Source organism: Coptis chinensis, chromosome 4 (genome assembly GCF_015680905.1).
Source record: "Coptis chinensis isolate HL-2020 chromosome 4, ASM1568090v1, whole genome shotgun sequence".
Taxonomy (NCBI): domain Eukaryota; kingdom Viridiplantae; phylum Streptophyta; class Magnoliopsida; order Ranunculales; family Ranunculaceae; genus Coptis; species Coptis chinensis.
In genome coordinates, this window is record NC_141459.1 from 21727300 (window position 1) to 21740285 (window position 12986).

Sequence of the window (12986 nt, forward strand, 5' to 3'; positions counted from 1 at the left end):
TTTTGTTGTTAAGATTCTTTATGATGTGGGTTTTAGGTTTTTACATGTGTTGTATCCACCCCGTCATAGCCTGGGTTTTTAGACAATTGAACATAGTAATGTTTGAGATATTTATATTTCAAATATTCATTTTTTTTAATTGTTTAGAAATTCGGGCTGTGACATGAACTTTAAACTAGCCCCCCCTGATATTACATTATGGTTCTGCCCCTGTTGCTCACCACCTTGGAATCCGTCAACAGACTTCACCCTTACATCAAAGTCCTCAATGTTCTGGTACATCATATCTTTCCAAATTTCTCTTGAATTGCAGCAACCTGAGTGGCATAGGGAGATATTATACCGATGCTAATCTTTTGCTTGGATACTTCCCATGCTGTAAAAAAAAAGCAACAATGTATGAAGTCATTAATATCAATTGCTCACCACCTTGAAATCCATCAACAGACTTCACCCTTACATCAAAGTCCTCAATGTTCTGGTACATCATATCTTTCCAAATTTCTCTTGAATTGCAGCAACCTGAGCGGCATAGGGAGATATATATTATACCGATGCTAATCTTTTGCTTGGATACTTTCCATGCTGTAAAAAAAAAAGCAACAATGTATGAAGTCATTAATATCAAAACAACAGGTAAATAACTCATGTATACATGTGGAGAATAATTTAGTACCCTCCTTCGGTCCTAACTCCAACAATGAGCAAAGCAGAGAAGGCAAATGGTAGGTATAATGTGTAACTAGATAACTGCTAAGCAGTGGGGGCGTGAGCGGAGGGTGGAGAAGAGAGAGGGAGAGATGGGTTTGTGGGTGGGGAGAGAGAGAGAGTTAGGTTTTGGTTGAGAGGGAGAGGGAAGGAGGGAGAGGAAGAGAGAGATAGATATTGTAATTTTTTTTTTGTCGATGGTGAGATTCGAACCTCGAGTTAAGAGAGAGAAGGAAAGTTACACAACCACTTCACCCCAACTGTTGGGTGTGATAATTGATAATTGATGATTTTAATTTAATTATTTGTTACCATACGTTTTTTAACAAAGCAAAACACCTTGGCTGGGCTTGAATTGACAAAGAAACCACTATGCTACTTACAATTTCATGATATTCAGCCATCAAATTTATAGATAATATATTACAAATAATAAATATAATTATTAATTATATATCTTCAGTGACCCACTGGTTGAACCAATAACCCACTGGTTAAACCAATAACCTAGTGACCCACTACCTCCACCGGGTCAGTGTTTGGGTTGGGTCTAATAATTATGGTAAGAACATATAATACCTTTAAAAAGACTTCACACAATCCTGAATACAACAGCTACTTCTACCGTGTTTTTCCTCCTATGACCAACATCATCAACTTCTTCTCTTCCGTTGTACATACTTATGAATGAGTAGGGACCAAACATAGAACCTGGAAGATAATGCTTTTCATAGCTCTGACTTTTAACATTTGGAGCATCCAAGACCTTCTCTTGATAGAACTTCAAATTTGGGAAACAACTTATTTTAGGATGCATTCGGTACTGCATATCAAGAAGGTGCTTTGGACATCCCATTGAGCTCAATCTCTCAAATAAACTTCTCAATTCATTCTAACAAACAAATGAAGGAGAAATAAATAAATAATTTACATGAGTGGATTGGTGATGCTATAGTTGTCAACCAGAAAGACCTGAGAAGAGAAGGCAAACAGAGAGAGAACGCCAATTTAGAACTAATGTACATAACATTGAAACTCAAGTTAGAAATTCATAATTGGCATTTCTTAAAAAAATGCATATGTATATATAATGTAATTCGCTGAAGAACCAGTATGTACTGAGTACCCAACAAAATTAAAACACATAAATATAAGAACATAATACGTTTGCAGTGACTACATCATTTCAAATTTCATAAGCTTAAAAATATAAATTTTATACTTTGATGAAGGAGAAAGGCAGAACAAAATAGACATACCTGCAATACGTCGGTCTTGATGAAGCAGACGATAAGAGAGAGAGAGAGTTTGGGTGGTAGATGGCGAGAGAAGAGTCAGAAAACCATCGGTTTGCTGAAACAATTAAAGTCGCTAATTAAAGTACGAGGGTTTAGGAAGACAAAGGGTTTTTTAATTAAATAAAGTCGGTATTTATGGTGCGTACCATTCAAAAATGGTGCGTGGATTTGGGATTTTGATTTACTACTACATGAAATGACCGATTACTCCCATTCAAAAGTGTTAAGTAATACTTCAATTTAAGGACACAATGGGTACCATAAATTTACAAAGAGCAAAAATGACTAAGTAGTCCTTCTAAATAGTATTTGGGTGTTTTAATTTAATTATTCATTTAGGGGTATTATGCGTATGAAAAATACCTGGATGAATTTAAGAGTCCAAGTTGGTTATAGGAGATACTACTAGTAGAGATATACATGTATACACGTGTATTATATCAAGCACGTGTATGTACTTATATAAATATTATCATGTACACATTTATTAGTTAATATATACAGTGTATTAATTAATTCATAGTATACGTGCATGTAGTCGTTGACATTATTAATAATATTTATAACACACATGTTCAATGTAATGTTACAAAACATGCATTTAATAACGTACATTCACTATTATATATGCTACTCCTATATATTTAGTAAACTTTTACACCTAAAAAAAAACTATATATTATAATGTTTGGGTTTGCATTTATTTAGTATAATATAATATTATACTTTATATATCAAAATCATAATAATCGGTTCCGATTTCGATTCGGGTACCCACTGATTTTTTACTATTCGGTTCTAACAGGTTCGGTTCTTTATCGATTCGGTTCTTGTAATGGGTCTAACATTTTCAGAACCGCTATAAATGGTTTCGGTTTGGTTTCGGGTAATCGGATACCCATGCACAACCCCTACTGATGTACAAGGTTAAGTCAGTCAAAGATGAAGGTCAAGACAACTACAGGCTACTCATGATAAGATCGATCAACTCCGATGTAGCCAACAAAGAAAGTTACTATATATACACATAAATAGCAATGAATACAGAGAAAAAATAAGTCCACTAAAATCGACTTATATTCATCACAATATTGTTGCTAATAAATATAGGATTGCTTACTATGTAGACAGTTGAAACAATATTATCTATATAGTAGGTAAAATAAAATCAAGTTTGTCAAAGAATGCTCAAATTATATGAAGTTATAAGATAAAATTAATGATGAAAAAATCAACTAAAAGCAAATGGGTGGCTTTTGTATACCAAATGATACACCCTCTCCATTCAAGCAATTAGAAACAGTTACCCCGTCTATCTACGTCAAATCGATATTGTTTAGCACGACATGTTTATACGGCTTTGCATAACTGCATTGCAAACTTACAACTATTTTAGAGTTTGAGGTCCCAATAATGTTCCTAAATGCAATATCTGTCAATTGCACCTACGATGGCTACAAAATATGAGTTAGAAATTAGAACATAGTATTATTTAATATATCACTTACAGTAGGTTCACAATGATGTCTTGGGAAATATTCCTGATCCAAGATTATAGGTTGGACACATTTTCCATTATTATGTCTTCAAGTATTATATTATATTATAAGCTCGGCATGGTGAAGATCGTATCCCAACCAACTCTTTATGTGAACATCTTTATCCGTATAGCTTATTAGAGAACAATTCTTTACTCTAACATTAAACACATCGCGCTCTCTTAGATACTTTCCTAGGCTTCCAGCATTGAAATTAATGGAAAACATTTAATGCATATGTTTTTTATTTCAACAAAAACTTTGTGACACTTACTTTAAAAAAAAAAAAAAAAAAAAAAAATCATATTACATGCATAATAGGTCGACTAAAGTACTAAAGATGAAGTTAAAGCTAAGGTTGCACAATTTTCATTTTTTTTTTTGAAAATATTGAAATATGAGTACTACATCTTGGCCTCTTGAATGGTGTACATTATAGTTGAGCTTGCAAAACTGAAATATTTAGGTAAGGATTCATGGGATTTTCAGTTGTCACAGACATTGTATAGCAAAGTGTGAGGCGGGAGAATATCAAACCTAAGAGTTAATTCTTTACTCTAATAATGGCGTTTGTGTTTGGAGCTTTTTAGTTTATTGAAGAAAATGAGAAGGAGAAAAGATGGAGTTGAAAGTAGCTAAACCAGGATATATTGTCTCATTTTCTCACATGGGGTGGGGTTATGATTTCTGTTAGGGTTTTGTTTTATGATTCAATAATATATTTAAGTTCATTGTTTCATTGAGTTTTCTTGGTGGTGCATGTTACAAGCTATTAATTTGTGATACCAATAAGATGCTCGACAAATTGTTCCTAATGTTTTTTTTTCTTCCTATTATCAGATTCTCAGTGTTGAAGTTCACTTTCAATTAAGGCACACAAGAATGACATTGAGTGGAATCAAGAGGTGAAAATCTAATTTATTGCTTTAACTCTATGAGCTAACTTTGCCATTTGCTAAGTGTTTGACAAAAAGATGGGTCACTGATTGATAGTTTTTTTGCTTTTGTGCATATACATGACAATACGTTGGTACATCACACGTTAATATGATAATTCGTGGCTTTAAAGCTACCAAAGGTCAATTTTATTATAAGGTAGCTAATACCCCACACTCTATTTATGCATGTTGTGGTAAATTGACAACTAGGGGCTTTTTGTGGTCCAGAATACAAATAGGGGAAGTACATTCTGAAAATATATCTTTATTGTTATTAGATCAAATCATTGGTTTATTAAATTTTATTCAAAGATAAAAGAGATTTGCATGTGAAGCTCTGATGGCTCTCCCAGAATGTGATTGGATTCAAGTTTATGAACTATGTGGATTTTATTATATATAACGAATTTGTGCTACTTGACATTAAATGCAACTGGTAGCATCTATGTCTAAAATAATAAAGTAAAAAAAAAATCCCTGTTTTTGGTTTGTTGTAATGGTTTGTTGTAATGGTTCGTTTGTATATATTAGGATTTTGTATGTGGCTGTTGCCGAGAATTAACCGTGTATTACCTTAATTTCTTTTTAACTGTGTTATGTTGCAGAATATATTTTTAAGTATTCAAAGTGGATCTTTAGCTAAATGGAAGAGCACTTAAGTGTGGAAATACATCCAAGAGATGGTGATTTAAATCCACCAAGGTCCTAATTTAAGTAGTATATTAAGTGACTTTGAAAACTACAAATGATCAATCTTACTGTAGTTGTAGCTTTCAAAATAGCAGTCAATCGATGATGCTATATGTGAAATCCTTTATATTGGGCTTTTGCAAAAAAAATAATAATTAAAGGTCTTATTTATAGGTAGGCTCGATGACCAAAAACTTGGATTGGAGCTTTTGGCAAACATGTTTGAGATTGGTAATTCTGAAGGGTTAGCAACGGATACTATTGACGGTGCCCTCATGGAAGCGGATGTTTGAACCATTAGATTGCAGGGAGGATTAACTAATATTTTGTTCCAGTATTGTTAACTCCATGTAGGAGAATGTTATCTACATACATATATCTTCTCATAAGTCATAACACATTTTAGATCAATATTTGGTCTTAAAGCCCAAACCTTTAAAACATATGATGTAACAATCTTGGGCCATGAGCCATTCAAGAAACAATACAAACAAAGACTAAAGAAATAGTAACGTATATTTAGATGAAAAGTAGACCATAAGAAAGTCTTTTACATTTAAATAGGGAGGGATACCCATCTAGGCGGGTTTCTTCCACAGTGAATTAATCCACCATTAATAGGTTGGAATTGATGGTTTTTTGTCAAATTAAAACGTAGTTCCCAAACCATTTGGTTCCCCATAGAGTTCCTTTTACAATACAACATCGGAGGGTCCAAACCCATATAACCGCTGAATGCATTTACGATGGTTTGGGGACTATATTGACCGCCCGGGTTGATGTGTGCCAGCTGAAGGACAGCTAAAAAGTCTATTCTTCGGAAGACGGCTAATGCATCGTTGGAAAACGTATACTGGTCCAGGCCGGAACACGAGCCATGTTCGGCCCATTCGTGGGCCCAAAAGCGGTGGTTGCTTCGAGGAGTAGTTGTGTATAAATCCGGCCAATAGTATATAAGATCAGTCTGAAGATTCTGAACCTGTTGAAAAATTACAATTAGAAAAGTGAGTTTTCTTTTATAACCTTTCAGAAAAGACATAACAAAAATAAGGCAAGGGTATAAGAGTCTTATACTAAAAGTATATAAATAAAACTTGTCGTGTTACATTAACTAGACTGAATTTATCTTGGGGTTTGCAGTCTAATGGCTGAGACCCAGTTCCGTTCTGGGGCCATAGGCCGTGCAAAGTAAATTCAGTTTGGGGAGAAATCCTGCAATGAGCTGAAGAACAAACGGATGGACCCCATTGGACACGTAGCAAATAGTAATGGAAGTTTTGAGCTTGACATGTTTTGATGAAGGAGGAAGAATAGGCAAGTAGTATTGTGAAGAAAGATGAAGTCATTTCTTGGTAACAAGGTAATAAGTATAAGTTTCTTGTTCATGTCTCTGTCAGGTAGGTATTATCATAATTATGTTTCTGCATTTCAAATAATTTTTTCCCTTGCCATTTCAGTCCTTGATTATGGGTGCTTGAGCCAGTCTGGGGAATCCCACTAATCATTTGTCGATAGAATTGTTACAGAAATTTGTGTTGTGAGTTGTGACACTAAAGAAAGGATCTTGAACACATTTTTGTTTCATAATTTAAAATCCTGTTATTAGTATCTTATAGGCGTCGTGGTTTTATTTTCACGTTTCATAGACTAGTTTGTTTTCAATACTTAGAATTGATATGATTGGGGAAGTTTTGGGGGATCTCAATATCCTTGTTTGAGTGGAAAAAAAAGAGGACTTTATGAGGCGTAATGTAAATAGGATATCTTAACACCAATACGTTATAGTCCATTGATTGGAGGCATTTTATATTACATTCTGCAGAAATCCTTCCAGTTATTCCGCTGTTTCTTTTTAAGTATCCTGGTAATATATGATTAGTGTTATCCAGAGATATTAGTCAATTTCTATTGTTTGAATTCTTAATTTGCCATTGTTATTTAGGTTGTTATCTGACTTACATCTGGATCATGGTTGACAAAACACAATGTTATGACTAGAGTCTGTCTTGTGTCCTTTTTTGTTTCTTCCCCTATTATAACTGTGTTGAGAAGCGGGGACTTAAAAAAGAGGAAGGAGACCAGTCTTTAAGTTTTACTTCACTAGGTGATGTAAAAAGGGGACTTAAAAAACTTCAATTACATGTAATCCCAACCCGGTTAAAGTTACAAGTCGACTTTCTTGGATACATCATAAACTGATATAGTGGTTGTCTAGTTACTAGAGTACATGAGGCAGTGAGGATAGGGAAGGTTTATTGTAATCTATAAGACTCTTAACTCATATGTACCATAACCAACAATTTAAAGATTCTCCTCACTACACCATCTAAGTTCAGATTAAATTGTCGTTGGTTTGGAGGCAACCAGTAGCAATTTTTTGAGCATAGGTGCTCTACTAGCCCTCCAAATATTATTCAAGTCGTGATACAACTCGGTGTTTAAACAAGTTGTAGGAATTCCCCTTAACTACAAAAAACTCAGTTGAAGATTAATTCTTAATTTGGAATAACTGAATCCCTAAGTTGCCATAGCACCACCTTTTAATGAAACACAACTTCTTCTCATAGTTATTCGGTGAATAGACTTCGTAGTTTTAATGAAACAGAATACGACAAAATTGTGTATGATTTTGAAAGTCATTGGTGGTATTGGGTATTTGGTATACTAGTGAGGTGGGGGTATTAATTGGATTATTTTGGTGGTGGATTGTTTGACTTGGGATGAGTTTTATTGGTTAAAAACGTAAAACCTAGAACATGTGTAGTGTTCTTAATTCTATTACTATACTTGACATTGTTGGGTTTGGAGTGCTTATTAGGTAGTTTTAGTTCTTTTTTGAGGATTCTGGTTACATAAGAGAATTCACTTATAATGTAGTTTATTCTATGTTCATAAATCTAAAAAATATAGAATTGAGTGGTTTAGATTGGAAAACTATTAAGAAAATTATGTATGGACGAGGCTCTGATTGTGTTTTTTTTGTTGGGTCATAAATCTTTGAGAATTATGACTTCTGAGTGTGTTTCTCGAAATTGTCAATCTAACCATTTCACCATATTATGCTCAATACTCACTAAAATGGTGTCTGAGCTGTTTTGTTTCTCAAAACAAAATCTAATTTCTAATTAGGGCCAAATACCATACGAATACTAGTAAAGGAGTGTGTAACTGAACTGGTGAAGGCCAAAGAGTCTGAAGATAGAGTGTTTGTAGTTGCGAAAGTCTTATTTATAAATATCATCCAATTAAGGTACGCCCTCATAAGTATTTATGATTAAAACGTATCTTATAATATCTGTGTTTGTGTTGATCGAGAATTCGATATTGGGAGGTTTGAAAATACTTGTGGTGAAGTTTGGGGTGGACAATTTGTTCTAACTATTAAGACTAATGCTAAACATTAAAACATTGGCACATTTTATACTAGGGTATGCCCGTGCCTACGGCCCGCGAGACCTCGACGCGCCTGCCGCGCTATCCCGACAACTCGTCGCACCTTCGGCGCAAAACAACACGTCACGCCGAACGCTTTCAGCGCAAGGCCAGCCGCGCCTTCGGCGCAAAACAACTCGTTGCAAGGCCAATCCAATTGCCCATTATCCATAAGCCCAATTGATCCATAGCATCAATTAGGTCAGCTAATTGTGCAGTACCATGTCAAATTTGGAGGCTCAACAGTTTATGGGAGTTTATAAGCCCAGCTGCAATTGTTGACTTTTGGCTGATTTTTGGATAGATCCCATGATATTGATTGCACTTAACAAAATTGCACAAACCCTCCAAACACTTGGATCTGCCAAGTCATATTTTGGTGAGAATGATTACCTACCATTGGATGGGGCCTTTTAGGCCCCACACTTCCCTATTTTGTTAGATAGATATGTACAACCTAAAATATACACTATTCAGGGCATCTCCAATGGGTGGTGTAAAATTACACCTCCACATAGGTGTCACCTAGGTGCCATTAGGATTTTACAACTCCAATTGTAAATTATTGTAGAGTCCATAAATATCCACTCTCTATTGTTCCCAATGGAGAAGTGTAAAAAAGTTCAATTTTAAACTTGGATGACACTTCAAGTGACGTCCCTCTTTAAATTAAAGTGGGACGTCACTTCAAGTGTCGTCCGAGTTTAAAATTTTCAAATTGTGACTTTAGAAATAGATAGGAACGACACTCCAAGTGACGTCCGAATTTTTTTTTACTCAGACACCTGTTCGAGTGTCGCCCGGGCTTTTTATTAATTGATAACAAGAGGGAGAATTCCCCACCCTCTCTATCAACTAATATTCTATTACCTACGGTATAACACTCCCATTGGAAAGAGTTTTTTGATATTTGGGGTGTAAAATTTCCACTCTATATGGTTTACACCCCCCATTGGAGATGCCCTCATGGGTTTTGAATTTTAGTTCTCAAGTATTTCTTTGTTACCATCCTCAACCTTTTGTGGTCTCACTATTTAAGCCGTGGCATGTGAGTATGGTTAAAATCAGACCTAAATGTTAGTATGGTTGAATTTGTTGCTAGTGAAATAACTGGTTTTGTCTTTTATTTCTTTTTTGGTATTTGCATGAACTTGAATTTTATAAGTGTTTTCAGAATGCCCTGGGCTCATCGAGAATTTTAAGCTTTCATATATTTGCTACACTTTTGGATTTAAAATTGGCATTTGCAAATATTCGTGTAATATTAGTATGAATGTCCTTTAAAGTTTTGGAGCCTGAAGCTTTTCTATATCTTTTACTACACTAACCTCTCTTTATTAATCTGTGAATTCCAGGACTACCTTGAGTAAGATTATACATAAACGATGAAGTCGCTTAATGCCAGGCCTTTTACCTTCACATGTTAATTAGTTATATACGCGGGGAATCCGTTTGTATATGATTTAAATGAAGAAGAAATAAAATGTATTCATTTGAATTATGTTTTATGAATGGATTTTGGTATGTGATTAGACATAATATGTTCTTCGTATTGTGTACATTAAGATTGAAACATGTTGTACCATACGTGTAGCCTTTAGTGTTGTTTGTATATGTAATAATGTCTTCTGGGAGACCGATGTTATCTTCTTTTACGTAATGTATTGTAAACTCTTATTGTTTCATTGCTTTTGTTGGATTGAATGGAAAATAATTGGATTTGGTTGAAAATGCATTATGACAGGTCTCACATTCTTAAAAACGTTAAAAATACAAATGAGGTTATGTCGAAATTTTGAAATGAATGATTTGTGTTGAGATGTTGTAGTATTTGTTTTAATATGATTTGTATCAAGGTACTTTTCAATTAGGGTTATCTTACTTGTCTCGTTTAGTAAGAATTCTTTACTTCCACTAAATCTTTGTTCCTTGTAAAAATCTTGTCCAATTATAACCCTTGCATGAAACTGAGTTTAACAAGTGAATAATAGGCTGAGTCATCAATGAAATGGAATTATACTATGCTTTTATAGTTAAGGTGTCTAATCGAAGATTTACCGAATAATCTTTTAAACACCTGGATACGAAAAATGTAAGTACATGTATTTACTATTTACAAATGTTACAAGTTCATTCCCTAATCACAAGATAATCACAATAAGACACGTATAGTGACAACAATATTCACCCCATGATAGAAGTTGCATACTCATGATTTGATAGATAAGGATCAAGATCAAGCTAAGTAGTTATGGTTCTTCTATTTATAGGTGATTGCTTAGGCGTAATTACTGACTAAGGATAGTAACACCAGTTCAGTGTATGTAATGTGATTTATTACATTTGACTCGACGTTTGTGGCAATTACTAGAGAAATATTGCTTAGCTTAGCTAATTCCCACGTTTTACATACTTTATGCCTGGGGAATCAAAAATCAAATAAGGTATCCATGCAAAAGTCAATGTAAGGTTATTAGTTATACAGATTAAGATTTAGCATCATGTATTCTGATGCAAACCTAAAGTTTTCTCATATTTAATCATCCAGCCAGAAGTTACGTAATACCATTTTCAAATAGACCAAGTTGGCATAAATGTTGAGATCTACATCAATTATGATATGGCCATCAAGTCTCTCAACTCAGTGCACGAGTTGACAATATGATTGAAGCTATCTTTTGTCAACTCTGAATTTTCTACGTCAAGCTTAATCGAACCAAGTCGTGTGTAGGGCTAGTAGCCTTTGTTCTAGTAGGAATGCCTATGCCCATGGTTTTACGACTCAGCTGGTTCAAGTTTGAACCAGAGCCGGAGCTTCCCAATCAACTTTTTTTTTATGTTGAATTGGTTCAACATAGACCTGTTTCAACACTGATTTGAACGGTTAGATTCAAGTTAGAAACCATTAAATTTTGTTAAAAAAATCAGTTTAACTTGGTGATTTTTACTTAATCCAATAGAGTTGACTCAACCCAAATATTAATTACTTTTCTTTAATCTTTGTTAACCTTAAATATATAATTTAATATTTTTCTTAACAAAGAACCAGTGTTATCAGACCTGGCCTGGCCCAGTGGTTTGATCCGGTGAACTGGTGACTTGGTCACCAAATCGGGTTATCTCTACCATTACACCACAACAACTTTTCTTGCTAGTTATTAACTATATAACATCTAATAGTAAACTAAGCTCACATACTCGAACCTTGGTTTATTGGAAAATGAAATTGCTCTAATACCACCTGGGCCACTAACAAAGTTGTGAAAATGTATGTACAAAGTTAATTATATAATATTTTCAACTTAAGTATTGACCCACTGGTCGAACTAGTGACCCAGTTCCTTTGCCGGGTCAGTGTCTGGGCTGGGTCTGATAACTATGCAAAGAACCATAAGAGTTTTAATTGAACCAGTGGTTTGAACTGGAATCAGGTCCGATCTGGTTCAAAAAACCGGTTCTGGTTCTGAAAGCCATGTTGTGACTAGGAGTGTAAAAAAAAACCGTTGACCCATCATTCGGTAGGGTACCCAGTCTTCACCCACCACCCAAACCCACACCGACCCGAAAATAGACCCGCCCCGCCCCGCCACCGTTTTTATGCGGTCGGGCTATGGGTGTAGGTTCTATGCTCAAACCGACTGTCAAGCCGGATCGCATGCAGTGTCAAAAGCCGTTGACCCAACCCAGTTGACCCGCACAATTTCAAGACTCTAACTCTAATATTTTTGTATTTTGTTTATAATTTCTTTTAACTTTTGTAGAAATTTGAGAGATATGAATACAAACTTATGAGTTCAACATCAATTTCACATATTCAAGTTTGAATATTGGGAAAATATCAAAAGTTCAAATTCAACTTTCGAATTTTGGAAAAGATCAATCATTTATCCTTGTATTCATTTCGAATTCTTTTAGTTTATATTTTATTGTTTTGTACCATAGATCCTCGCTCCCATCTTCATTTTATCGTGTTATGGAAAATAATCAATTTACAAATGGTAAATCACGATAAATAAGTTTCAAATTTACAGATATGGTTTTGAGTTCAAATTCAAATTTTTTTTATTTTTGTTTTTTTTTTCTCTATGCTGTGAATTAGAAATATATTACTTAGAATTAAAAGTTTTTTGAGTGAAATTGGGTTAAAATGATAATTTCCACCGACCGTGATTTTGGGAAGTTGACCTAACGGGCGGGGTTAATCCAAGACACGTGACAACTTCAACTCGTCCGGGGCGGGGACCATGGATTTGTATCATTTTTTTTCACTATTTGACCCGCGGTTGACCCGGCCCGCCCCGTATTACACCCCTAGTTGCTAATAGGTTGTTTCCGAAGTCGTTATTTTGTACGTTTGTGTGACAGCTCATAACTATTTTCTT

The 12986-nt window shown here is 34.7% G+C and overlaps 2 long non-coding RNA genes across 2 annotated transcripts; both read left to right on the forward strand.

Annotated features, from left to right (window-relative positions):
• Nucleotides 1-5739: 5739 nt before the first annotated feature.
• Nucleotides 5740-6507, forward strand: LOC147502589 (uncharacterized). The gene is made up of 2 exons (XR_015220025.1): nucleotides 5740-6176; nucleotides 6313-6507. It is a non-coding gene; the product is annotated as an uncharacterized LOC147502589 (long non-coding RNA).
• A 45-nt stretch (nucleotides 6508-6552) lies between these two features.
• Nucleotides 6553-10339, forward strand: LOC147502590 (uncharacterized). The gene is made up of 2 exons (XR_015220026.1): nucleotides 6553-6709; nucleotides 8600-10339. It is a non-coding gene; the product is annotated as an uncharacterized LOC147502590 (long non-coding RNA).
• Nucleotides 10340-12986: the final 2647 nt, after the last annotated feature.